General features: G+C 36.4%; 2 long non-coding RNA genes across 2 annotated transcripts; one reads left to right on the forward strand and one right to left on the reverse strand.

The window, feature by feature from the left end:
• Window positions 1-4,825: 4,825 nt before the first annotated feature.
• Window positions 4,826-8,932, reverse strand: LOC306664769. Its single transcript, XR_013764793.1, has 3 exons — window positions 8,756-8,932; window positions 7,519-7,814; window positions 4,826-5,884 (listed from the first exon to the last, which is right to left on the reverse strand). It is a non-coding gene; the product is annotated as an uncharacterized lncRNA (long non-coding RNA).
• Window positions 8,354-25,405, forward strand: LOC306664770. Its single transcript, XR_013764794.1, has 3 exons — window positions 8,354-8,416; window positions 18,570-18,652; window positions 24,996-25,405. It is a non-coding gene; the product is annotated as an uncharacterized lncRNA (long non-coding RNA).
• Window positions 25,406-26,415: the final 1,010 nt, after the last annotated feature.

Below are 26,415 nucleotides of genomic sequence, written 5' to 3' on the forward strand. Positions count from 1 at the left end.
GAAGGTCACCATTCTCCAAGAAAAGATTGAATTACTCAATTTCCCACAAAATGTCTTGTTTATGACCTTATTAGACCTCAAGAAATAGTGCTGAGTCAGGAGCTCATGTTACTGTCTTTGGACTGCAGATTGATCAAAGAGCAGCAGCTACAGTTAGACCACTGCTGTTGAGTGGAAGCCCATGTCCACTGGTCTCTGTTGATTTGACCTGAGTTCAGTTTCCATCCCGGCCACTAGGGTCACTATATTTGTGTATTCATTGTACCAAAGACAGTATAGATATAACTCAGAGTAAAATATTGGTTACCAGATGACAACCTCGTAGATTACTTAAGCCCTCCTATCGGGTTCCCTGATATGCCTTTTCCATTTATGGTGATGGTCTGTTAGAGTTCCTCATCTTTAGAATGCAGTGGTTCCAACAGAATCCATCTTTGGTCTCTTTGTCACTTCATACACCACAGTAAGATTCCCCATCTCTGTTAGAACCAATAAGTAAGGCAACAGGCGATTTTTATATGGTGGATCCTGTGTTTCAGATGACAACCTTGTCTGAGAACTCTAAAATTTTTAGGTTGTGACACTCCTCTTGTGGTTGGCCACAAAATCCATGCTGTCCATAAAATCCACCATGGATATATCTCATATCTGAGTGCCTAAATTTATGGATGAAGCAACCATTCTTGTTTTCCCACAGCTTGGATTTATTGCAGAATTATTTTCCAGTCTGGATCCCATTAAAGCCATCAGACCTCCATGTCACCAAGTAAATGGATGGGAACAGTGCAGAGAATCCTGCCTCCTAAAGTAAGGCATGCTGACCAAGCACCTGGCTTCTTTCTTCACGGAACAGTGGTGGAATGCAATAAGGGCTCTTTATCAGGAAAGGACATGCCAGCACACCTCAGTCCGCTGGACCCCTTAATTCTTAATTTATGTGCCAGGCCCTGAACTTTCAGGTTTACCTCCCATCTTTTCAGATGTGTTTTAGCAAAGCTTCCCATGTACTGGTCATCATGCTCACCTGGTATAACTCCTCTGAGGGCAGTAGCTGACTAGGATGGTGTACTCTTCTGCAGCACAGCCAGAAGGGCTGGATCCTTTTAAACTATATTACATCTGAAGGCAGAAGGAGCACATCCTCTGATGCATATCAGTTCAGAACCAGAGTCCAGAAGTCTTTAAAATGTCTGCATACTCCCTTCCCTAATGCATAATTATATGGCAACAGGTCCTAGGGACATGGGAAGATAAATTAAGTGAATTTGCTGTGGTATTTCAGCGTTCTTCATAGGCATTTAGTCTTTCATTTAATAAGTGGGTTCTGAGTCTCAAAACTTATTTAGTGTCTTTGCAGGATCATGATTTTGATGTTTTTTTTTTTTTTGGGGGGGGGGGTTTGTTTGTTTGTTTTGTTTTTCATGGTACTAGAAATTGAACCCAGGGGCATTTTACCACTAAGTTCAATCCGCAGACCTTTTATTTTTATTTTATTTTGAGATGATGTCTCTCTAAGTTGCTGAGACTAGCTCCAAACTTGAAATCTTCCTGTGCTAGTATTCTGAGTCCCTGGTATTATAGGAAGATACCACCACATGCCAGGACACTTCGTGTTAGTGATTATATCATTGTTTATTAAAGGGAGTGTCTTCCGGGTCCCTCATGGAACAATAATCTGCTAAGTCTTCTCTCTTTCCATAGGACATGCACTCTCTCTTTCCCAGTTTTGAACACTCCCTTGACCTTCCAGCCTTCCTACTTCCCTTAGTACGAGCCGTTATTTTTGCCAAATTTCAGCAGGTCCTTCCAGCAGCACATTAGTAACACCATTAGGTCTCAGGCAGGGTGTTAAATTTTGCATTGCAAGAATATTAAGTAAATTTTGCTACACAAGGTTTTCTTAATATTCTGTAGTCTTTCATCAGCACCTCGGAATTCTGTTGTATACCTGTTCTCCCAGGTTTTGCTGGCACATTTTCAACATATTCTGAAACTTCTTTAATGCATATGTCTGTTCTTCTAAGAAAGTCAGCATCTCCTCATTCATTCTGTGCTGAGAACTGAAACTCTTATTGCTTTGATTGCTGGCAAGGGAAATAGGGGCCATCCTGGGTAGGGTAAGCATGGCCTTCAAAGTCTTCTTCCTAATTTAAGTACTTTTCATTAACTTCAAGCAAGAGAATTGAGTAAGGGATAGAGTGAGGTCCATGAAGTGCCTACAGGAGCTTAGAAGCCAAATGATTGGGGAACTTACACACCATGAAACACAGCATCTCTTTAAATGCTGTTCCCTACACACCTCTCTTGCCTCATCCTTGTCCAATCTGTGCAAGGAGAGAGACGTCATCTCACCAGGAGATGTGCATCACTTTTGCACATCTTTTGCACATTTTGGGTTCAGTGGAATCTACATCAAACATCTATTTTCCATCTCCCCTAATATCTTCTCAAGGTTTGGGGTCCCCCTCTTGAATTTAATGTAGAAAAAGCAAAACACCAGGGCTTATATCTCAACCTTCTCCAAAGCTCTTCTATTTCATGATTAAGCCCTGAGACATATGCTCCATTTTGTGTGCTCTCCAGCTGCAATAAATTAAGCTAGCAAAAAAGACTATCTGCCTTCAGTTTTTCTTGAAATGGTGATTTATCACCCAGACCCTATCATTTTCTCTCTTCAATGAATCAATGGTTCTCAGCAAGAGATGCTCAATTCCATAGACTTAAAGTGCAATTTTTCTCTTATTTCTCTGATGTCAGAGATCTCACCCCAACCAATGTGTTTCTTTTCATTTGTTTACCATGTAAATTTACCTCTAAAGAATAGTTCAACAAATTTATAGTGACAATATGTCAGGCACTGTCCAGGTCCCACATTTAATCAATGATGCATCACTGAGTATATATCTCTAAAATCTACTTCTCTCTGCACCCCCAACTCCCTCTTTGAACCTCTCTCTACCAGTGATCTTAGTTGAAGTTTTCCAGAAACAGAAAATTCATGCAAGAGTTATTCAGAGTGTTCTTTGGAGCATCATTTAAGGAAGTAAGGCACTCAGGAGGAGGCACAGGGAAAAATTAAGATATGTTGACTGTGAAAGATACGACTTAAACAAGGCAGTGGCCTAGGGTTGGTCATAATTCCTAGTGAGGAACAAAATTATGAGCCACCAATAATACATATTCCTAGATGCACCTGAAGGATACGCATGCTGTTCCCAAAGCGGGTATCTGCAAAGACCACTCCAGTGTCCAGCACAATTAACACTTCATTTTATATAAGATCACATTTTTAATAAGTCTGAATTTCTACTGGGTGAAAAAAAAAGTATATATTCAGTGGCAATCAATGAAAAATTCTCTGGACTTAGGAGTAAAAATGGGAGCAATAGCAAAATGTGTTGCAAGAATGAAGAAATGTAACTTTTGACATTACAAGAAAACTGAGTACAAGGTGTGGCTGTGATTGGTGAACCGTCAAGAAGGTTTTGAATTCTGAGTGTGTTTGAGATGATCATATTGCAGGGTTCTGAACTACTAGAATGCACGCATGAAGTGTAAACCACAAGCCAGCCATGGTACTCCTCCCACATGCAAATCTATAGACTAAAAAGACAGATACATCTCTAATTCATTTCTAGTTTTGCCAAGTCAAATTTCCCTCAGTCAAGCAGATTGCTCACACTGAGCACATACAGCCACAGGTTTTTCTGACCCACAACTCTGCTTCTATGAGCACAGAGGTCCTGGTATGGTGTAAAATCCAAGCTTTGTGACCTGAGGTTGGTTTTCACCTCCAAATATAAGGATTACTAGCATCAATATGGCAGGCTATATGCATAAAACACAGAATGGAGTCATTTAAAATGGTAAGTTCATTTCAAACACACACACACACACACACACACACTCAAAACAACTTTGGTTTATTTGATATTTTTAGGACCCTTTCTAAGTCACATATTTATAAGGGAAAAAAAAAAGCCTTAATCATCCTAGTGCTGAAGTTAGAACTCTTCTCTGTGAAAGATTCTCTTAACCAAGATTTATTATGATTAAGTCAAATGAACTAATTGATATGCAACTATTGGTACATATGAAGTGATCCATAATTTAGAAATATAGAAATAAATAAAAATATAGAAATAAAATATCATCTAAATAGCATAATAGTAGTGGGCGGTTCCTGACAGTTATCTCAAATTGTGGTGAAACCTCCTGAGGTTAAACCATAGGCTATCTTTCTCTTAATTGACCACCAATTAAGAAATAAAGGGGATTCCAGGATCAAAATATCAGCTTTATCGAGAGATTCATGATTTGAAGTTGCAGTTTGGCTCTATGGCCAGATAAGCTTCCTATCGCTTCCATCCTTCACAGATTCATTTGTCACCTTGATTCAGGGAAGCAAGGCCTTGCCCCAGTGTCTTGGGAAATGGAGACCCAAGGAGGGAAGCCAAAAGGAGTGAAGACCCAAAGCAGGGAAGCGACAGGTGGAAAAGGCACAGAGAACATCGCACTTCCACTTTGCCTCGGAGGAACTGCACAGGGAATCTGCACTCCTGCCCCTCTGACAACCAAATTAGGTTTCTCTTCCAGGAAGGAGTGTATGAATAAATTAAAACAGTGAGGTGTGAAGCTAGCACTGTTCCTCTGAAAAAGAATAGTTTCCTTAAGAAAACAATGGGAATGTAAGTAGAGAGTTCCCTTTCAAGTGCTCTGCAAAATAAAGTTGTTTTTTGCTTCTAAAATGGATACAGTATGTCTCTAAGCCCCCATGTCCTAAAATGGCTGAGATCATCTAAATAGAAGATAACTCACAAGTGGAACAAAGATACAATTTTAAGATAGGAGAATTAACAATCTACTGTCCTTCTAATCACTGTGCTATTTATATCATATTTATGTCATTTGTGTTTGTAAATAATATTTCCAGAATAAAACTGTGCCATGAGTTTAACATTAACTGAAAGCTCCACATTCATTTTCAAATGGTATCATGTTAGATAAATGAGACTAAAAATTAATCTCAGCTTACACAGTGTATAATGGTAAATTATAAATATATTTGTGACACAAAATCAATAAGTTAGGAAAGTACATAGATTATTGAAAAACTCATCACTGTATTTGAGCATACAGGTATCTGTTAACAAACTGCAAAGTATGGTGTGAAATTAGATTAACATTAAATGACTAATAAAAGTTTTTGTTTCAAGTCACTTTAAAAATAGATTATATCCTAGTAAAAATCACTTGGGAAAGTGCCTCACAGATGTAGTCAAAATAATTTGAACCAAATTTGCAGGGAAATATAGAAAGGAAGAGAAATCAACAAAGACCAAATTTAATATAGCACATATTGCTCTTGGGGAGGCCAGGATTTCAATGTGGATTTCAGAAGACATGTAATGGGAAGTATCTTAATTACTGAAACAGAAAGACCCAAATTACGTTCCAAAATGAAAGAAGGTAAGTTGCAACTGGTAAATTAAACCTAACTTAAGACGTTCATCCTGTGGATATTTTTCATCTACAACTAGGTTACCAGTCTATTTGTTAAACATTTGTTTTTTGAATTAGTTACCAATGTATAAAGAATTCATGAAAGTAACAAGAATACTCTTCATTGCTGGAGGTAATGTAAATTAATACAACCTCTTTGCAACACAGTTTGGCAGTTTCTTAACAAAATTAAACATATCCTTACAATGTGATCAAGCAATCACACCCCTAGGTATTTATCCAAATGTTTTGAAAACTCACCTCCACACAAAATCTGCATGATGTTTATGGTATAAGGCAGTGGTCATAAACTGAAGAATCCAAGATGTCCTTCAAGAGGTGAATGGATAAACAAACCACGGTACATTCTTACATTTTTCAGCTGTAAAAAGAAATGTTGATCAAACAAAAAAAGACAAAAAGAGGAATCTCAAATGCATAATTCATAATAGGGATTTCAGTCTATAAAGGCTACATTTTGTAAGATTGCAAGTGTCTGACACTCTGGAAAAGGCAAAACTAGGGAGAGTAAAAATGATTGGTGGTTGGCAGAAAAACTTCTGAGAGGAAGTGCTGAACAGCCTGGGAATTTTAGGGCAGTGAAACTGTACTGTACCGTACTTTTCTGATGGACACGTGTCTATATACACTTATCAAAACCCATAGAGGGTACGACACAGTAGTGAACTATGGATTTGAGTTAATAACGAGTCAGTTTTTTTTCATTCGTTATAACAAATTCACTGTATTAATGCAAAATGTTGGTGGTGGGGAGACCAGGTGATGGAAGGGACTATGTAGGAACTCTGTACTATTCTGCCCAATTTTTCTGTAAATCTAAAACTTCTCTACAAAATTAAATCTATTAATTTTAAAAAAGTAGCCACAGAAACTTTCCAATCGGGGGCCGTGTTTGTGGCTCAGAGCTCTTGACCAGCAGGTGTGAGGCATTAGGTTCAAGTCTCAGCACCACATAAAAATAAATAAGTAAATAAGTTATTTAAAAATATTTAAAATAAAGGTATTGTGTCCATCTACAACTAAAATAAAGTTAAAAAAGAAACTTTCCATGAAATTGCCATTTTCTTTATTCAAATAAATAGTGATAATATTTCATTTATGTTATAGCTATTATCTTATTCTAATATTTTTTCTATCCATGTTGTAGCAAGTTCTTGCTTTTACCTTTGTAAAACAAATATAGTAGGAAATTCAAACAGAAATTGACCTATCTTTTTCTTCTCCAGCCAAAATGTTTTTAACAACTCTTTATAACAATAAAGAACATGTCTTCATTTAATTAGGCAGACAAAATACAAATAGTGACCTTTTGCTCAGTCTAGGGGAGTTCAGCTAAGCCCCGATGCTGCGTGTGTTGAGGCGGGCATGCTCTGATTTACGTAAGGGAAGTAGCAGGTATCATGGGTAGTAAGATCTTCCAAAACTTTTTCTCAATGATTCAAAGTAACAAAAACCTGGTGGAATGGAATGTCCAGTTCTCATCAAGGAGGACGGAGGGGTTCTGGAAGAACACACCCTGAGTGTTCAATGCTGAGATGCTCAAGGGTAAACCCTGGCACTGAGTTAGAAGTGAGGGAGGAAGACTGCGATCTGGTTCTATGATGTGCTTGTCACTGGAACTGGTCCTCTGTTACCCTTGAAATAGGCTCCACCTGAGACTTGAAAAAAACTAATCAATAAAGTTTTCACATTTGGTGCCAAAATCAACTAGGGCATTAATTTTCCTAAACTCAAAATTACATGGATATTTTTCTTGCTTGATATACTGCTGCAACTGGAAGAGTCAGCAGTGACAAAGTGGTCTTTCTTCACTCTAGCCAGAATCCTCAACACCACAAACCGATCAGCAGACAGATGTACAACCCTGCCACCTTGATCTTATACTTTGTAAATGCAGTTGGCTGAGATAGTGACAAAGAATTGAACTTGACAGCGTTCTTCAAGCTAACAAGAAACTGTTTGTTCATTGGAACATCAACTTGAAAAGTTTAATACCTGTAAAGTAATACTGTAAACATGGAAAGATTTTCCCTAGCAACTATGATAGCATATGGAAATGGAATTCCTCTGAAGCCTCAAACCAAGGTCCATTGAGAACTACTTGTACTCAGCAAATAATATCCCCCAGCAATTGGTGCATGGGAGTAAGGCCAAATTGGACTGAGTTCTACTCCTCTCCAAGGAATTAGAAGCTAGAGATCTGGCATTTAAAGATGAGCAGATCATATAGTTGGGGGAGATCTTCAAAGTATTTTCCCATCTTCCAGCTGGTAAAAACTCAAGGGCTGCATCTAGGAGTGAATCAGAACCCAGTATTTAACACGCTAGGAAGAAATGACCGTGATACTCAGGAGTGGAAATATGTGCAAAGTGTCTAGGTAATGGGCACAAACTTAAAACAAATGCTGTGTATTGAAGAGATTTTTCTGCTTACAGTCACTAATGCTATACAATATTAAATTGCAAACACGGGTTTTTGGAGTGTTTTAGTTTAAAGTTTTCTATTACCTATAATCAACTCTTTCCTTTAACATATATAGAAGAAAAATATTTCCTTGTGGATCAAACAAGTTAAATGTCCCTCTGAAATTGGATTTAGGTGTATACATAAAACCAGTGAAGAAGGATTGAGATCAAGAAGTCCTCTGTGGGACTGGGCCTGGGGCTCAGTGGTAAAGCACTTGCCTAGCACATATGAGGCACTTGGTTTGATTCTCAGCACCACATAAAAAAATAAATAAATAAGTAAAGATATCATCTACAACTAAAAATAAAAAAAAAGAAGTCCTCTGCGTTCCGAGGGATCTGAGGTAGAAAATAAGACTTAGAAGCAAATCCCATGAAAGAACCCTTATGCAAACATCCAGAACCAGAGGAAAGGGGGCTAATTAAGGTAAATTGTCAATATTTCACTTTCATCCTAAAGATAATTAATGATGTCGATCTGTAATTTTTCACGGGACCCAAACACATACTTTGTATTCTCAACCTTTCACGACCTCCTCTGTACACTCTAGAATAATCTGAATCTGGAGGCTGAGGTTGTGGCTCAGTGGTAGAGCACTTGCCTTGGCATGTGTGAGGCACTGGGTTCCATCCTCAGCACCACATGTAAATAAATAAGATAAAGGTCCATCGACAACTTAAAAAAATAATTTAAAAAAAGAATAATCTAAATCTCTACAGGATGGCGCCATAGAAAGTCGAACATCTGCCCAAAGTGTTTCCTCACTTGTAGCATTTAGCTTCCTCTCTGCTGAACAACATCTTTGCTGCCAGGAAATGTCGCCACTGTTTATTAATACTGCATATTTTCATAGTCTTTAAACCAGGGCACTAATGGACCTGGGGTATTTGGAAGAACATGTGTACTTTCAAACTTGTTCTTCTGGGTCCCAGAGACAGAATAATAGAGTTATGCCTGACTAGTTGGGAAGTTTTGAGCATATCATCTGTTCTCCTTGGGTTTCAGGCTCCTCATGTATTTGATGAAGAGATTGGACTGGGTAATGATTTATAAGATAATTTCCAGTTTTAGTGTTCTGTGATATTTTGAATATAATCCAAGCCTTTGAATCTGCCAAAGACATTTTTTTAAACTTTGAAATGAATCCAGATTTCTTTTTTCCTCTTTCCCACCATGCTCCCAAAGTACTTTGTTTTTCTTTGCTGGCCGAGCTGAAGAGATACAGCATACGCACAATTTGGTTCTGGAGACAATTATTCATATTTTCCAATAGAAGTCTCCTATTTCAATATCAGAAATGTATTTGAAAAGCCACACTTCAAATACTAATGGAAAACTGGAAGAATATGGAGGCAGAAGTTAAAAGGATTGCAAAGGAAAATTACTTAACCTATCTACAAAGCAATTATTTTGTGTTTAGAATCAAAGATGTTAGAAAATACCCTAAATACAAATCAGTAATTCACAAATATTTTTAATGAGTGCCAGTAAAGCACATTTACTTTGAAATTCAGTCCTGCCTCTAATATGAATGAGCATAAAAGGTAGACACAAACAAAAATATCAGATTGCAAATTTATTAACTATTCATGACACAACTTTGACATTTTTCAGTCTACAAACTGCTTATTTAAGTTTGAGGAATTCATTTTTTATGTGTTCTTTTTAGCGATACATGACAGTAGAATCTATTTTGATATGTTTATGCAAGCATAGAATAAATCTTATTCTAATTAGGACACCAGTCTTGTGGATTTACACAATGATGGGATTCACTGTGTCATATTCATATATGTACATAGGAAAGTTATGTCAGATTAATTCCATTGTCTTTCCTTTTCCTATCCATTTTTAGTAAACTGGAGTAGGGTGTTGCTTTAGAAAGAGTCAGTGATTAAAGATAATTATAATTATAATTACAATTCTCAAAAATAAATCCCTATCATGATTGGTATAGTTTCCAAAAGAATCTGACAGTTTCTCCATAGAACTTCTTCCTAAAATCTACAGAAAGTTTGCTTTCTCTAGCTTCAGGAATGTGAGTTTTTCCTCATGTCAGACAGATCTCAACATTTGAGTCAGGTTCTGCAGCTCCATGGTTTAGAAGTGAATCATCCATTGAAACATCATATCACTATTTATAAATCATGATCACACACCGTACGTATTACACCATCTACCCCAATGTACTGGGTCAAACACTGATCCCCAGCGTTCATTACCCAGAACCTCAGGATGTGACCTCATGTGTCAACAGGATTTTCACAGATGTAACAAGTTAAGATGAGGTTTTAATGTACCAGAGGAGACCTACATATATTGATTGCTGTCCTTCATGAAGATAGGAGGCCTGGTGAAGGCAGGAGAAAAGCTGAAGTGATGCAGTTTTAAGCCAAGAAATGCCAAGAATCGCTGGTCAGTAGAAGCCAGGAATAAGCATGGAAAGATTCTTCCTTGAGTCTTTAGAAAGATCCTGGACCCATATGTACACTTTTTTGGATTTCTGGTCTTTACAAATGCTAGAGAACAACTTCTGTTATTTTAAACAATCCATTTTCCAGTACTTTTTCATAAAAGTCCCAGGAAACTAATACCCTGTTACCTGATAAATTAGTAAATTTTCAATTAACTAAGAGTAATTTTCTTTATTTAAAAGTTATGAAATGTTTATTAATAATGTGCACTTTGAAAATAGAAGGTAAAAGCAAATATGAAGCAAATTATGGCCAAGAGGTAAAAATGAATACTAGAGAAATCATCTCCAAGAATTAAAGAAGATAGAATTTTGCTGCATTTGCAAATTTCTCCAGTGTTTCTTGAGAATCACACATGTCCCTCTTCAGATATAATTACCATTTTGGGTTCAATTTCAGTAACTTTTTGACATTCTTTAGTTTAATACCTTAATATATGTTTCTAGACCATATATTTTTGGTTCACCCCTTTATGAATTTCATGTAACTGAAATAAACATGCAAGTTTATTTAATTGATCAACATTTACATTTTATCTATGCTGTACATGTTTTATGTTCTTTTGCATTGCTGTATTATTATTTGGAATGGGATAAGTCACCTTTGTCTTATCTATTCTGTTGTTAATGAGCATTTAGTCTGTTTCTGAGCCATGATAACTTCAATGTGTAGGAATATGTTGCTTTGTATTATATCTATAGTGGAACTGATCATTCAGAGGATATGCATTAATTAAATTATTTATCCACACTTTTGTACCAATTTTTATTCTTAGTACAAAAGTGGAATGAGTTTCCATTGCTCCATAATCTTTCAGACACACATTGCAATACAAATTTGTCCATCTCATGAGAGTGTAATATCTCCCTGTGGTTTGCATTTAATTACCCTGATTTTTTTAATTAATCAGATTGTCTTACGTGCTCTTTTTAGGATATATCCCAATTCTTACTGAGATTAAGTGTACACAAAATGCCATTGAACTTTTCTTATCTGCTCTTTTATTTGCCTCTTTGAAATTTTTACTTTTCGACTTAGTTTCGGTTGTCATGACCTTTGAAGTTGTTTCCATAGTCGAACACCATTTTTTTATTGGTTACACATCTTGCAGCTGTTCTCTCCCCAGTATGAAGGGTACCACAGAGAGGTTGCATGGATCATGCCAAGCACCAGAGCACTCAGCCAGGTGAGGGAGTAGCAGCTGAATCTCAAGTTCTGCTTCATTCACAGTCATATTCTTAGGGGGCTATGACACTTAAAGAGCTCACATTCTAATCAGTTAGTGCCCTCATGGCTGGTCCTTTTACCCTTAGGCCTTTTAATGAACAAAAGTTCTTAATTTTTTGCTTGTTTATCTTGGTTTGTGCTTTTGTTCTCATTTTTGTATTGGGACTGAACCCAGAGTCTTGTACATGCTGAGCAAGCGCTCCAGCACTTAGCTAAAGTCCCACTCTTTTTATTTCATTTTGAGACAGGATCTCACTGAATTGCTCAGGCTGACCTTGAAATTGTACTTGTTTATAAGATACTCAAAACAAAAGAGGCTGCAATGCTCTGAGAGTCCTCCTGCCTTGGCCTCCTGAGTAGCAGAAAAAGATTCTTAACTTTAAAGTAGTAAATCTTACCAATATTTATGGTTAAAACCATTCTGGAGCTAGTTTAAGACACCCATTCTTGGCAACTTAAAAACTTCTAGATTATTTCAATTACTTTATTGTACTTTAGACCTTTAGTTAATCTAAAATTTTATTTTATATTATAACTGGATACTCAATTTTCCAGCTAATGGAAGAGAACTGTGTTTTCCACATCACTCTGTGATGGCACATTTGCTGTATAACAAGTGCCAATTAACGAATGTATTCCCTCTGTCCTATTCTGTTTGTCCAGGAACTAATTCTAAGTTAGCTGTACTATAATATGTTTTGATCTGTTATAACAGTACTCCCAATCTAGCCTTCTCCAAGAGTTGTGACCATATTTCATATTTCACATTTTCCTCTATATTGTAGACTAAGATTATCACATTACACAAGAACACACATTCCCAAACCCAGGTGAAATTTTGTTTAGTGTTAAATCTGCACACATATTAAGGAAAACATTTAGATTATGCCAATAGTACACTTTCCGTTCTGTGAATGTAGTGTGCTTGTGTGAGTTCCCCTGTCGGCCTCCCCTGCAGACACTGATCCCAGGCAAGTGAGGCAGAGGAAGTCACACTGGGTTCCTGTGTAGCCACACTGTGCACAGCCCGGGACAATGGTAGTCCTAGGCCTGGGTCACTTTCTGTCTTCCTCTGTCTGAAACCCAGTTGTGAGATTTTAGAAAACAGAACAAGAGCAGCTGCAGTGTGCTCTGGTACTAATTTCTACTTCTCTGAGTTCATGATTTTCTGTAAAAATGTGCTTAACTGTTCCTTATTATTTCTAAGCTCTCCAAGCCCATTGAGGAAAGTGCAGAAAACGCATTTGTTCATTTATGTTTTCCTTGGTGGAATTCTTTGTGATATGTTCCTACAGGAACATGACGTGGTTTGGTTAATTTGGTTCCTTCTGTCCCTCCTCTTTCCCGTCCCTCCTTCCTCTCCCTCGTTCCCCTTCCTCTACTCCACTGTTTTCCTTTCTATTAAAGAAAGTATTTTAAACATTTATTTAGAAGGAAAATTAATATTCATGATTTTTAATTAAAATTAATTTTAATTAAATTTAATTAAAATTCTATTAAAGAAAGTATTTTAAACATTTATTTAGAAGGAAAATTAATATTCATGATTTTTAATTCCTTTTCTTTCCTTTTTTCCTCCTCCCTATCTTTTAGAAGGTTTTTCTCTCCTTGTACCCTTAAAGGTCAATATATATATTAGTTGAGAGGATAAGAGGGGAGGGGCCACAAAGTTCATTAAAATAAGCCACTCTTTCAAAGAGGGGTGGGAGAGGTGGAGGGGAAGGGAAAAAAATAACAGAATGAAACAAACAACATTACCCTATGTAAATTTATGATTACACAAATGGTATGCCTTGACTCCATGTACAAACAGAGAAACAACATGTATCCCATTTGTTTACAATATATATATAAAAAAAAAGCCACTCTGTCTTTGAGGTTGTCAGTTTACAAAGCATAAGGATCTCCGTTGTGAGACATGACACTCCTGACCCTTGCCATTTATCACATCTTGCCTCCGGCCAGAACCAAAAGTCCAAGGCACTGGAGACGTAAAACCCTCTCCACCATGAAGTCAATGAAATCCTTCCAGAGCTGGGAGCAGCCTGTCGGGACAAGTTGGCAATGGCGTATGTCACCCCATTATTGATTGTGGGGTTTGTTCCGCTCTGGCCAGCTGAATGGGGTCTCCTTTCTCCTCACCTATCTCCCTGTATTCTCCTAAGGTCACTTTCCAGCCAAAGGCGCAGGAGGTCAACACAAAGCAGCATTCTGTATTGGCAGACCATTCCCTGCAACCTAGGCTGCCAGCATATGCAGAGAGGTCCGGTTAGAGACAACTGGAGGGACAGGATGGGAGAAAAATAGCAGATAATGCACTAATACCCTAAAGAGGGTAGCCAACCTAAATTTAAGTGTTTTGGATAATTTTGCAATTTGATTTAAAGTCTTTTGTAGTTAAATGAGTAGGAAATTTTTTTCCCCCTTTTTAACCTGCCTTTTATTTTACTTCTCATTTCAATTCTGAAATCAGAAATTTTATTGAACTTTATAAACTTTTTGAGTGTAGGTAAAATATCTCAAATTCTTTACAATATAAAAATGTTGCAATTAGGAAAGTCATGATTAGATGCAGCAATATTGGTTCCATCTACATGACAAGAAATGTGAATGAACATACTCAAAAACACATAAAATCTAAATTATTATATTTTCCCATGTCAATTACATTTTTACATGTGATTAAAACAGACATTTGTTTAGTAACAGCATAACAGTTTATAAATCAATGTTTTATGATTTAAATATTACCATTTTCAGATTGTTTTGAGGAAAAATAAGATGTTTTTAAAAATATTTTAGTGGTCTTACTATATATGTTTAAAGATTTTAAACAAAAATTGTGCTATGGAACAATTCATATTCTTGAAATTTTATTTCTTTTTTATTTAATAAAGAAAAAAGTAGTCCCTAAAGACATTAATATGAAAATGTCCTATGATGATGGATTGTTTAATTCTATAACATTTTTAATTCATTAAATTAAGCATGATTTTGATGACATTGTTATACGTATGCACATACACACATGTATACATACACATGTACATTTTTTTCAAGCACGGAGAAAAATTTATGGCTACTGTGTTTTATCTTTCATTGTTATCAGTACATTTTCCATTATAAAAATTTTTACTCTATTCCAAAAATATTTGTAACAGAAATGTATAAGTATAGTCAAAACCTACTAAATATGAGATAAAATACTTGAGATGCATTTACTAGATAGATTTCATTGGAGTATAAATGTCATTTCAATACTGGAAATATTTTTATGGAAGATTTAATAATGGTTTTTCACAACAGATTTCTTTCTACGAATTTTCAGATTCCTTTGTTGCTTCTGTGGAGAACCAAGGATATCTCCAGCTGAGTAACTAAGCATTCCAAAACCTCAAGTATTTCAAGACTTAGGTGGTAGATTGGATTGATAATGTGAGTCCATTTCACTGAGCCCAGTGCTCAATAGCGAAGGGACAAGAATTCAAGGTATTGTCATAGTAGTTTTACCCTAGAAGGAATTCCTCATTTATTTATGAACACTGAAATTCAGGAAAGATATGTCCTTGTTCAGGGCTGAGATTGGAAACCAACCTCCAGACACCCAGTCTGGGATTCTATTGCACCGTGAATGGAGGTACTGGCCAGAAGGTTCTGGGTAGTGTATTTGACAATTTAAATGACTCCTTCATGCTTTTAAAATCAGAACTAATTTGGTCAACTTTACCCTGCTAATCTTTCCGGATTTATAGAGCCTTCAATTACATATACTTTATAATTTACTTCACTTCAACTTACATTTTTGAGCATTGAATACGACCAAATTAATGTGTTTGGCAAGAGGAATGATACGTATTTCATTCAAAAACTCACCTCTTCAAGAAGCATATACTTTACTGAGAAAGAAATGAATGACATATGCTCTCATACAGGGCCATGTGTAAAAGTCACCATTTTCATTTACTCTGAATCTAATATTTTAGAATCTACATTTTGCTTTTGATTTTGACTTCAGTAAGAGTCTTGATCATACTGTCTGACAAATACAGGCCATTTGATTTACCAGCATAAGAAGTGCAGGCAGCTCTCTCCTCTGCTCATAACAGTCTCTGATTTTCAGAAGAAAAAATGAGTTGGAATTTTGGATATTGGAGAAAAATATTAAGTCTGAATGTAAAGATTTGTTTTTTGTTATTTGTAAACAAAAGAAACAAATCAGTTGTACTCTAAATTGTTGTATTTATTATCTTTAAAAAGACATTTCTCATTCCACCATTTTTCATACTCCCTTCCTCTCATCTCCCTCTATGTAATCTAAATTTCCTCTCTTCTTCTCTCACCGCCCCCAGCTCCAACCCCCATTATATGTCATCATCCACTTACCAGGGAAAACATTCGTCCTTTGGTTTTTGGGGATTGGCTTATTTTACTTAGCATGATATTCTCCAATTCCATCCATTTATCTGAAAATGCCATAATATTATTCTTATATAAAAGCACGGAAAATAAAAATAAAAAAATTTTTAAAAAGACATTTCTTTCTTACGATTATTTTTTACTTAAGATTAAGAATATCTTTTAAAAAATCAATCAACACAGAAAGCTGTACAATAAAAAGGCAGCGTCCTCACCACCCGTTACCCTCCCCAGAGCTGTCCTTTCCTCAGAGTTGCCAGTTTTAGTGCTTGGGTGGTTGTAGTCATTACCCTATATACTACATTTCTCCAGCTCTGCCTTTATTTATAATTTCATAAATTACTCATCAACCTCCTCTTATTAAAAGCAAAGGTCTATTTCACTTGTATCACTCTCAATATTCTCTACCTCCCAATTTTGGCACTGGGTCTCTGTCAGTTACCTCTGTAATTTCAAAGAATGGGCATAACTTCTAATTTTGCTTATATTAATTGATTATAAGTTTTGACTCTACTTTTGATGGTTAGAGAAGCAAATCACTTCCGTAACTCTTCTTCTCTCTCCTTGCTAAGTAGCCCCCAGGTACTATTGACAATAAATTTTCTTTTGCTTTGCCAAGGTGAGAAGGTTTGCATTCTGTTCTACTTTTGGCTGTGTGTGCAGGTTTAAAATCAGTAGGGAAGTACAAATAAATCACATTAACTTTTGCAGTTAAAAACTGGAATTACATACTCTTTTTGCTGTAGCAGTTTGATCCTCAAATTGTGACTTTTCTATCTTTCCCTGCATTGGAAGACCTGTGTAACGTGAGGCTTAGGAAAACTTGCTGTTGTTATTTTAATGTCCCCCTTCCCCTGGCACTCTTTTATTGTTTGAAACTCCTACTAGTTGATCAAGACGCCTTACGGATGGATTCTCTGTGTGGCAGTTTTATCTGTCTTTTGCTGAATAATAAACCACCTCACAATCTCACACCATACTTAGGTTATAAACAACTATGAAGTCTTACACAAAATTGATGAGAGATGGGAACTGGCACAGTGATTTGGCAATTTAAAATGGCATTCCCTTTTATTGATTACTATTTGCCATATTTATTTTGCAAATATATTTTCATAAGTGCTCAAACGCATACATATGTGATAGTTATAGAAATAATTGCAATACCAAGACAGAGTTAGAAAGTATTTTTAAAGTTCTCCAGAACAAATATGCAATGAAGTGAAACCCATTTAAAGAAAGCATTATTTTATGAAACCTAAAAAATAGCTTAAATGTGATTAGTGTAAAAAGTCAGAAAAGATTAGATTGCAAAGAATTAGTGCTCTACATTCTTATGAAGGACATACTAATTTGTATGTAAGTTTACATGTGACAAATAGAATTGTTATACTGCAATGTATATATACATAGAAAATCTATGAACTCTTGACAGGCCTTCACATGAGGTTACAAAGGAACTGAAAATGTGTACGGCACTTTCTTTTATCTTTACATACTCTGAATTATTTTAATGGTTTCATGTATCATTTGAAAAATTAAAAACTCACTGCAGTTCTTTAAAAAAGAAAATGTTTTACTTACTTGGATATTGGAGAAAAATATTAAGATAAATATTATAAAGATTAAGATAATATCTTAATATAATTATCTTTTGTTATCTTAATATTATAATTTATAATTTATAATATTAAGATTATAAATTATAATTCATTATATTTTTATAGTTTTATAATTTATTATATTATTATAATTTATAATATTAAGATAAATATTATAAAGATAAATATTGGAGATAAATATTAATATCATGTCCATCTCTACAAAGGAGCAGGACATGAGCCCAGATATAGAGCTTTGGAAGCATCAAAGAGGAATACCCAAGCTGGCAAATGGCTGTCACAGAGACATTTTGGAGAAAAGGCTATCTGAATTGATCTCAGTGGCAGAAAGAATGTATTCACACAAATAAAGAAGGAATGCCCTGGTCAGATTTGTATTTTAGAACTGACTGAATGTGGATGATAGAACACAAGATTAGTTTGGATTTGGGTATTGAATTCCAAAAAGAGTAACCCATTACTCAATATTTATGGCAATGGGGATAGAAAGGACAGATCTTAGATCAATTCCTTGTGGCATAGATCATGGATATTGAATTCATTTTCTATTGCTGCTATAAAAATGACCATAAATTAAGTATTTTCAACAATATCCATTTATTAACTCACAATTCCATAGGACAAAAGTCCCGGTACTATGTAGCTCAGCTTCGATGGGACCTTGCTATAGTTTGGATCTGGAATATTCTCTGAAGAACCATCTCTTAAAGACTTAGTTCTCAGTCATTCTGGAAGGTGGTGGAAATCTTTAAAAGCTGGTGCCTAGTGGGAGGTTTTAGGTCATTGGGGTTGTGACTTCCAAGAGGACTGTGAGACAATGGTCTCTTTCTCTTTCTTCAGCTTCCTGGCCACCATGAGACCAATTTCTTCTCCATGCTCTTGCTGTGATGTACTGCTGCACCACAGACCCAAAAGCTATGGAGGTAATTGGTGATGAAATGCAAAGTCCAAAACCATGAGCCAAAATGAACTTTCCCTCTTTTGAAGTTGCTTTATCTCAGCAAAAGAAAGTCAGGCATGGGAAGCTGACTAACAGTCTTCTGCATAGTTTCACAAAAAAATGTTGGAGTTCCTTTCTGGAAATTCTAGAGATGACTCTGCTTCCAAACTGGATCAGTTTGTTGGCAGAAATCATTTCCTTGCAGTTGGAATGATGAAGACCCATTTCCTTGCTGATTGTCACTTGGGGTAGGGCCTTGCTCCTAGAAGCTGCCGGCATTCATTCTCACGTGCTTCACGCACCATCCTACAGCGTTGGCAGGCCAATACCTCCAGTGCTTCAATTCTACGTTTCCCTCTTTCTTTTTTATTATAGCTAGAGAAAGTTCACTGTTTTCAGGGTTCACAAAATTACATGGTATCTTCAGAGATAACCCATGATAATCTCTTTATTTTAACATGTCTAAATTATATGCAAAATCCCATTGGTCATGTAACATGAAACATCCAAAGGACAGCTTGTAAGCATCTTTGGGTGACCATTATTTGACATATCTCAGATGCAATGTTGCTGTTCCTTGTAGATAACTGATACAGCTGGGCAAAGACTGTCACTATCTCCACTGTTCCGATTTTAGTCTAAACCAATTTCAACTTTTACCTACACTAATTCGATAACCTCTAAACGAATTTCTGCTTCCACTATTTGTCTTCATAGTTTTCATTCTTCAGACAATAGACAGAAAGCATTTTCTAAAATACGAATGACAGTCTTAACTAAAAACTACCTACTTGCAATTAGAATAAACTCTTGTTGTCATGGGCACGGACCCGAGCACTTGCACCTGTCCCATGCCCTCTGGTTCCACTCCCCAGGAACACTAAGTATCGGTTACGGGAGCTTTCTCTTTATTTTTTGCTCCGTGGACATTCAGACCTTTTTTTTCCCCTTCCTTCCACCTAGAACAGCTCTGCACCAGAACTTTCTTCATTGAGATTTCAGTTTCAGCATTCCTTTCAGCAAAAGCGTTCCCTGTCACTTTGTCTAAGTAAGGGTGCTCTCACCCTGCTCCACCCACTGAGTCATTCCATATCCCATTACCTCTTCTAGTTTCCTCATACCTCTTACCACTAACAAATCCCCCCCTTAACCATCTACCTATTCGTGTGTCACTGTAAATGCTACAGTTAATATAACAGCTTGTGATAAACAAGGGCCTGGGTTGCCTTAAGAGTTTTACCACCAGGGTTTAAACCAATGCCTGGCACAGTAGATGCTAAATAAATACCTGCTGTATGAGTGAATAAATAAATGAATGAACAATGCGTTATGCCCTCTTTTTCCTTTAAATAATTAAAGTGAGCAAGGTGTGGTGGCACACACCAGTAATCCCGGTGAGTTGGGAGGCTAAGACAGGAGGATTGCAAGTTCCAGGCCAGTCTCAGCAATTTAGCAAGCCCCCAAGCAACCAAGTGAGACCTTGCCTCAAAATAAAAATTAGAAACAGCTGGGGTTGGGGCTCAGTGGTAAAGCACCCCTGGGTTAAATCCCAAGTACGAAACAAAATTAAGATATAAAGTGAAGGAGGAACTGAGTTCTGTTTGGGATCTTTTGGCTAAGAAACAAGTTACTGGTGTAGGGTAGACACGTAATCAAATATGACCATTGGCTATATGAAAAAAAAAAAACAAAAAACGGGGTTGGGGGTAGGCAAAGAGGTAGAGACACACAAGAAGATCACCATGTGACAATGGAGGCAGAAATTGTACCGGTGTGTCTATAAGCCAAGGAAGACCAGGGATCGCCAACAACACTAGAAACTAAGAGGAGGAGAATCAACATATTTTTCCTTAGAGACTTCAGACAGTGCAAGGACATGTCCACAGCTTATTTAGGACTTCTAGCCTCCAGGAATGTAAGGGAACAACCTTCTTGTTTTGATTTGTTGTATTTTGTTATAGGAGCTCTAAGAAACTAATTTATGGGCTATATATTGAGATGCATATTTGCAGTTCTGAAATGGTTCCTTCAATTTTGAACAGTAAAATTTTTGGTATTTTGTAGGACTGCTGGAAATACCAGCAGTGCTGGTAAATAGTGCTGACAAATACTTGTTATTCCAAAATTCTAGAACTCACACAGGGTATTAAAGCATTAATGATACTAATGGTATGGAATGGATGTAAACAAAGCCCAGCACAGAAGGAAAACCCCACACCTGCCAGACATAGTTCCCTGCTGTCCTTTTTTCGTGAGCACATATTGCTAATGGAATCAAACAGGAGCATGAAATCATTGTCAATATATCCATGAGGTACATGCTGGCCCAGGGAACACTGGTGGAGTTCAGGGTCTCTGGTCTTGTTTTGTGTAGTGTATTCGCTTCTAGACTTGCCATAAAAAACACCATAGACCAAGTTGACTAACCAGCAGTACTTTTGCACAGTACTGGAGGTTGGAAGTCCAAGATCATGGTGTTAATCGCCTTTATAAAGGTCCCATCTTGAAATACAGTCCCATTAGTTCTTTACCATGTGAATTTCAAGGTGACACAATTCAGTTCATAATATTTTGCTTCGGTTAGGTGTGATTTATGGGTAGAAAAGTATTGCAAAGTAATTTCCACTCAGTAGTTAGTAATGTCTTGCATTTTCTAAGGTTTTTAACTAAGCAACGTTGACAATGAAAGTTTCTACAAGGACAAGTAGTCCGGATCGTTACCACTTCCTGCATCTGGAAAAGGGATGAAGGGAATTAAGCTCATTAATTAAGGGAATTGAGCTCTCTTCTTTCTAGACTCTCAAGTGGACTTGTCCATAGGCAGCTGTAGAAGGGTCTGAGGTTCCAGAGAGAGATTCGGGTTGAAGGTGAAAATGTAATTTTTATCCCTGTTTTTGTGGTAGATAAAGCTATGGGCTTGGATGTTTCAGAGAATCTGAAAAAGCACAAACTACCCACAGTATCTTACATATTATAGCAAAAAACTCAATTAGTGTCTATGGAATGGACTTAAATGAACTCCACTTAAAACTGCTAAAACATCAAGAAATTTGAAAGACTTTATGTAACACACCACAACACTGGGATTTTCTCCAGTTTTCCAGGAATTTTGACTAACCTCACCCAACATATATAATGTTCTCCACAATCTAGCAAATACGCCAAGAAGCAAACACTCACTCAAGGGCCTACTAAAGGATAGAAGGACTGCCCATGGTGATCAGTGCACCCACTTGGCCAATATCCATTTAAAATAGGCCAGACACATGGGGAAGTTTAGTAAAGTCAGGAGAGCAAAAGACAGGAATGATGACTTCAGCTCCCTCCACTTGCAAGTTACAAAAGAGTCCCTAAGGGTCCCCTTTTTGAAAATAGACAAAAACAAAATGAGCAAAAGAGAGGACAAATAAAGAACAAATGATTTGTTACTGAGTCATAGAAGAGAAATCTTTGAATGGGATGGGGAGTGAAGGCTGAAATTGTGTTGACAGCAATTGGAAAGCAATGAAATCGAACATGTTTCCATCTTGGACAAATGGGAATATGATCAGAATTCTATGTGTTTATAATAAAAATATTTAATTTCAGCAAACATTTTACAAATGAATTAAACCTTTTCATTGGGACACACACACACACACACACACACACATACACACACACACACCAAACATATGTATGCTAGTGTCTGTGTATCTATCTCTACACATGCAAGTATGCAACTGTGGGGAAAAAATATACTACTAACACATTTATATATATAAAAATAATGAAAAATTAAATTATCTATGAACTATTTTTAAGACAAACGCAACATTTCTGTTGATTATTTTTCAGGTTTTTTTTTTTTTAACAGAATTTATTTTTCAGAAGTTAATTTAACTCACCAACTATTTGAATGACTTGTGAGCAAAGGGGTTTCCTATACATTTTCACATACAAAGAAAAGTAAGACAAGCTTTTTCTCCAAGAGCCAGGCTATGGAATCAACGCAGGCTTAAGAGTCACTAAAATTCAGTAGAAGTGCCCTGAAAGTATAAATCAATATGTACATGCCAAAACAAAACAAAACAAAAGCATGCCCACTTGTTTGGGATCAACTAGCATTTATTGCAGAATCAGAGAAAAACCTGGAAGCAAAAATCAATATAGGGAGCATCATAGGAAGAAGTTACAGTGGGAAGACTATTCTATCTGTCAGAAAAGTAAGCTATTTGCACTTGTTTCTTTCTTTTTTTCTTTTTTCTTTCTTTCTTATCTTCCTTTCTTCTTTCCATTTCTTTCTTTCTTTTCTTTCTTTCTTCTTTCTTTCTTCTTTCCTCTTTCTTTCTTTCTTTCTTTCTTTTCTTCTTTCTTCTTTTCTTTCTTTTTTTTTAAAACAAACAATCCCACAATGTCTTGGACTACTAGAATTAACTGCATGTTTTTAAGACAAAAAGAATTTTATTTTTTAAATCTTAATTTGCAAGGTTGTAAAAAATCAACTTGGTGAAGGCACAAAATTCAAGTATTCACTCTACTCTCTCCAAGTTCTAAAAAATTCATCAAAATTTCAGGAAAGGGGACAGGACAATGAATGATATTTACAGGCAACTAATTCTAAAGTAATCTCAATTTTTATAGATTAGATTGTTCATGGAATTGTTAATATCTGACATTTGTTTACCTATCAAAACAATCAATACATAATTCAACCCAACAAATAAAATTACACTTAAAAACTACAGCTCTGCTTTCCAAAATACTTCATTTAGAACATATTTTAAAGCTCTACATGCAATTAACCTTGTGGAATTATCCAAGTCAATGATAAAGCAATCATAATTTTAAAGCAGTCTTATAACATAGTGAGGTTAGAGTTATCTAGAAAATAATATGCTATGCATTTAACTTAATTAAGCATTTACTGTATCCTAAAGGATAGAATATAGGTAGACTGGAGAAAAATAGAAATAATATGTCTCAGAGAGTCATAAGCTCAAGCAAAATTTTAATATATAAACAGCTTTACTCTCTACCACCTTCCATTATATTTTTAGCTAGATCATGTAATAACTGATGACATCTCAATAAGAAAAGTCAGGCATGACACTCACAGTATATTAGCATTGTGATGTTACAATACCATCTCTTTCCTGGATGCACATTAGTGTTTCAGGATCCTGCAGCTGGCAAAGGATGAGAAGCAATGAAACAGCTATTTAAATGTGAATTGCATCTTCAAGCTGACACTGGTAATAGCAGATTCTAAAAGATATTTTCTCCATTTCAGAAAATTAACAATCTCTGGGAGAAATAGTCCTCAGAGAGTCACTTAAAGACTCTGCGTACTTTACTCCATAAGATTAGCAACTGCTTCCAAAGTGCAACCACCACCAGGGGTGATCCTCGAGCCTCATATTCTCATCAACTTTATTAAACTTGCGGACTTCAAGATCTACTCACCCTCAAAACAAAGAAAAACGATCTGCTAGTTTTTTTTTTTTTTTTTTCCTTCTCTTACATACCCCAAACCTAGATATGAGAATATTTCCAGATGTAATAATTCTGGAAAATTACAGGTGATTTTATGATCTCCTATTCTACCACAGCCTTAAGATAGGTCATTGTTAAAAGAGGTCAAATTCAATTACCCATTTCATACCTGATAATGAGAGTTAAGAAAAAGAATATACTACTTGAATATCTATGATTGATTTACCATAGAAAGGAAAAAGTAAATATGAAGAGAAGACCCTGAGTAATAATTCATTTATATTAATTCATAAATTAAATGGAGCAAGCAGGTGTGCTCTCATTGCATTTCTAGCACCTTGATTTAGAAGCTAGCTCTATATAACCATATTGCTACACTGGTACAAAATTGCAGTTCTCATTTTTAAAAAGTTTATCATTAGCTTATGTCTCATATTCATGTTAAAATTGAATAATTTTTTTTTTTTTTTTTGTATTTAAAACACCTTTAGTAATCACTTTGGAAGGCTGCTCTGTATTATGTACCCTACCTGTGTGTGAAGAATCCTCTTGCCTTTATTAATCTGGTCAAGTACAGAAAACCAGTCTCTCTAAGTATTGAAAATGCTAGATCCTTTCCTTTTTTAAATTTTTATTTATTTTTTCAGACTGCATTTTGATTTATGTACACAAAGGGGTACAACTTTCGTTTCTATGGTAGTGCACGATGTAGATTCATACCATTCGTGGAATCATACATGTACATAGGGTAATGATATGTGTCTCATTCCACCATCTTTCATACCCTGTCCCCTCCTCTCTCTCACTTCCCTCTATGTAACCTAAAGTTCCTCCATTCCTTTCTTTCCCAGGCTTTTCTGCTCTTGTGCTATGGAAATGCAACTTAAGCACCTTGGAGCAGATTCAGCTTATCCAGCTGTGAGTCAGAAGCTTGGACCCACGTACAAGGCATTGCCATAGTCTGCCTCTCCTCTCCTTCCCAGAAAGATCATGTTCCTGAGCAAAAGGACCATTGTAGGCGGGCACACGGGTTCACTCTGTTTGAGTTCCCAGAGTTGAAGAGGTAGCAGGCCTACCTGCAGCACCCAGGGTGAAGAGGAGCAGCTATTCACTTTCCCGAAGGTTCTTTGCTGTGTTTGGGGCATTGGTCTGGAACCATCATGCTTCATCCATTCTCCCCTTCTGGGTGACTCGGGAGCTCCCCAGTGAAACTCCTTTCTTCTTTAGCCAGGGCACTCCTGCACTCCATGTAACCTGAGAACCTTCCTACTACATACTCGCAGTAGGAAAGCCAACAAACGAGCATTTCTGTATGCTATTTGTCCATTATAGTAGTTCAGTATTTTCTAACTCACTTTACCTAATAAAATCACCATTGGTTTCCACTTGTGGTTGGATTTTTGTTGGTTTCTTTCTTAATAGTGGCCAACTTAAATTCAAGATCTCAGAAGAGTTCATTGTCTAATACAGTTGTTTACAGGAATTCTCTGGTTAAAGCTAGGGTGGCGGCTTTGAAATTCTAACTCTTTGGTCATCTTTGGACACAAAACAATATTAAGAAATGTTATTGAAGCCTCAGTATCAGAGGAGCATTTTTTGAAACCAGTGTTAATAGTGTCCTTCGTCTGTACCCAGTAGGTACCATAGAAGCCCCCACAATAGTTGTGATATTTCCAGACATTGCCAAACATTTCCTGAAGGGTGAAAATCACTCCCACTTGAGTCTGTTTTTTTTTTTTTTTGGGGGGGGGGGGTTGCTGGGGATCGAACCCAGGGGCTTGTGCTTACAAGGCAAGCACTCTACCAACAGAGCTATCTCCCCAGCCCCCACTCCCACTTGAAAACAACTGAATTAAATCATCAGTGACAGAAGTGGGTTGCTATTTATGATATCATTCCTTCATTTGACAGAATGTGGAATTTCTACTTTATGGAAAACATGGAGAATTAGAACAAAGATTCAGCTCCTACACTAAAATCATGCATTCTTGTGAATGCATCAAGGACTTAATTACATTTAACTTATGTAATTTACTTTATGCAAAGAGTTTTTAACTGTTTAAAGTAATAAGAATAGGGCAAAGATGTAAATGATTAATAGCAAAATTCAGCTTAGGATGAAATAATTTATTGGAGGAAGTACTCTTGTCAGGTAGCAGAGGTCAGGGTCTTTGTGGAAAAAAATGGGATTGGAGCTGAGTTGTAAAGAAAATGAAAGTGTGACCGAATTTCAAGTAGTAAAACAAATTGAAAGTGATTCAATAGACAATG

Source organism: Sciurus vulgaris (genome assembly GCF_902686455.1).
Source record: "Sciurus vulgaris genome assembly, chromosome: 6".
NCBI classification, from domain to species: Eukaryota; Metazoa; Chordata; class Mammalia; order Rodentia; family Sciuridae; genus Sciurus; species Sciurus vulgaris.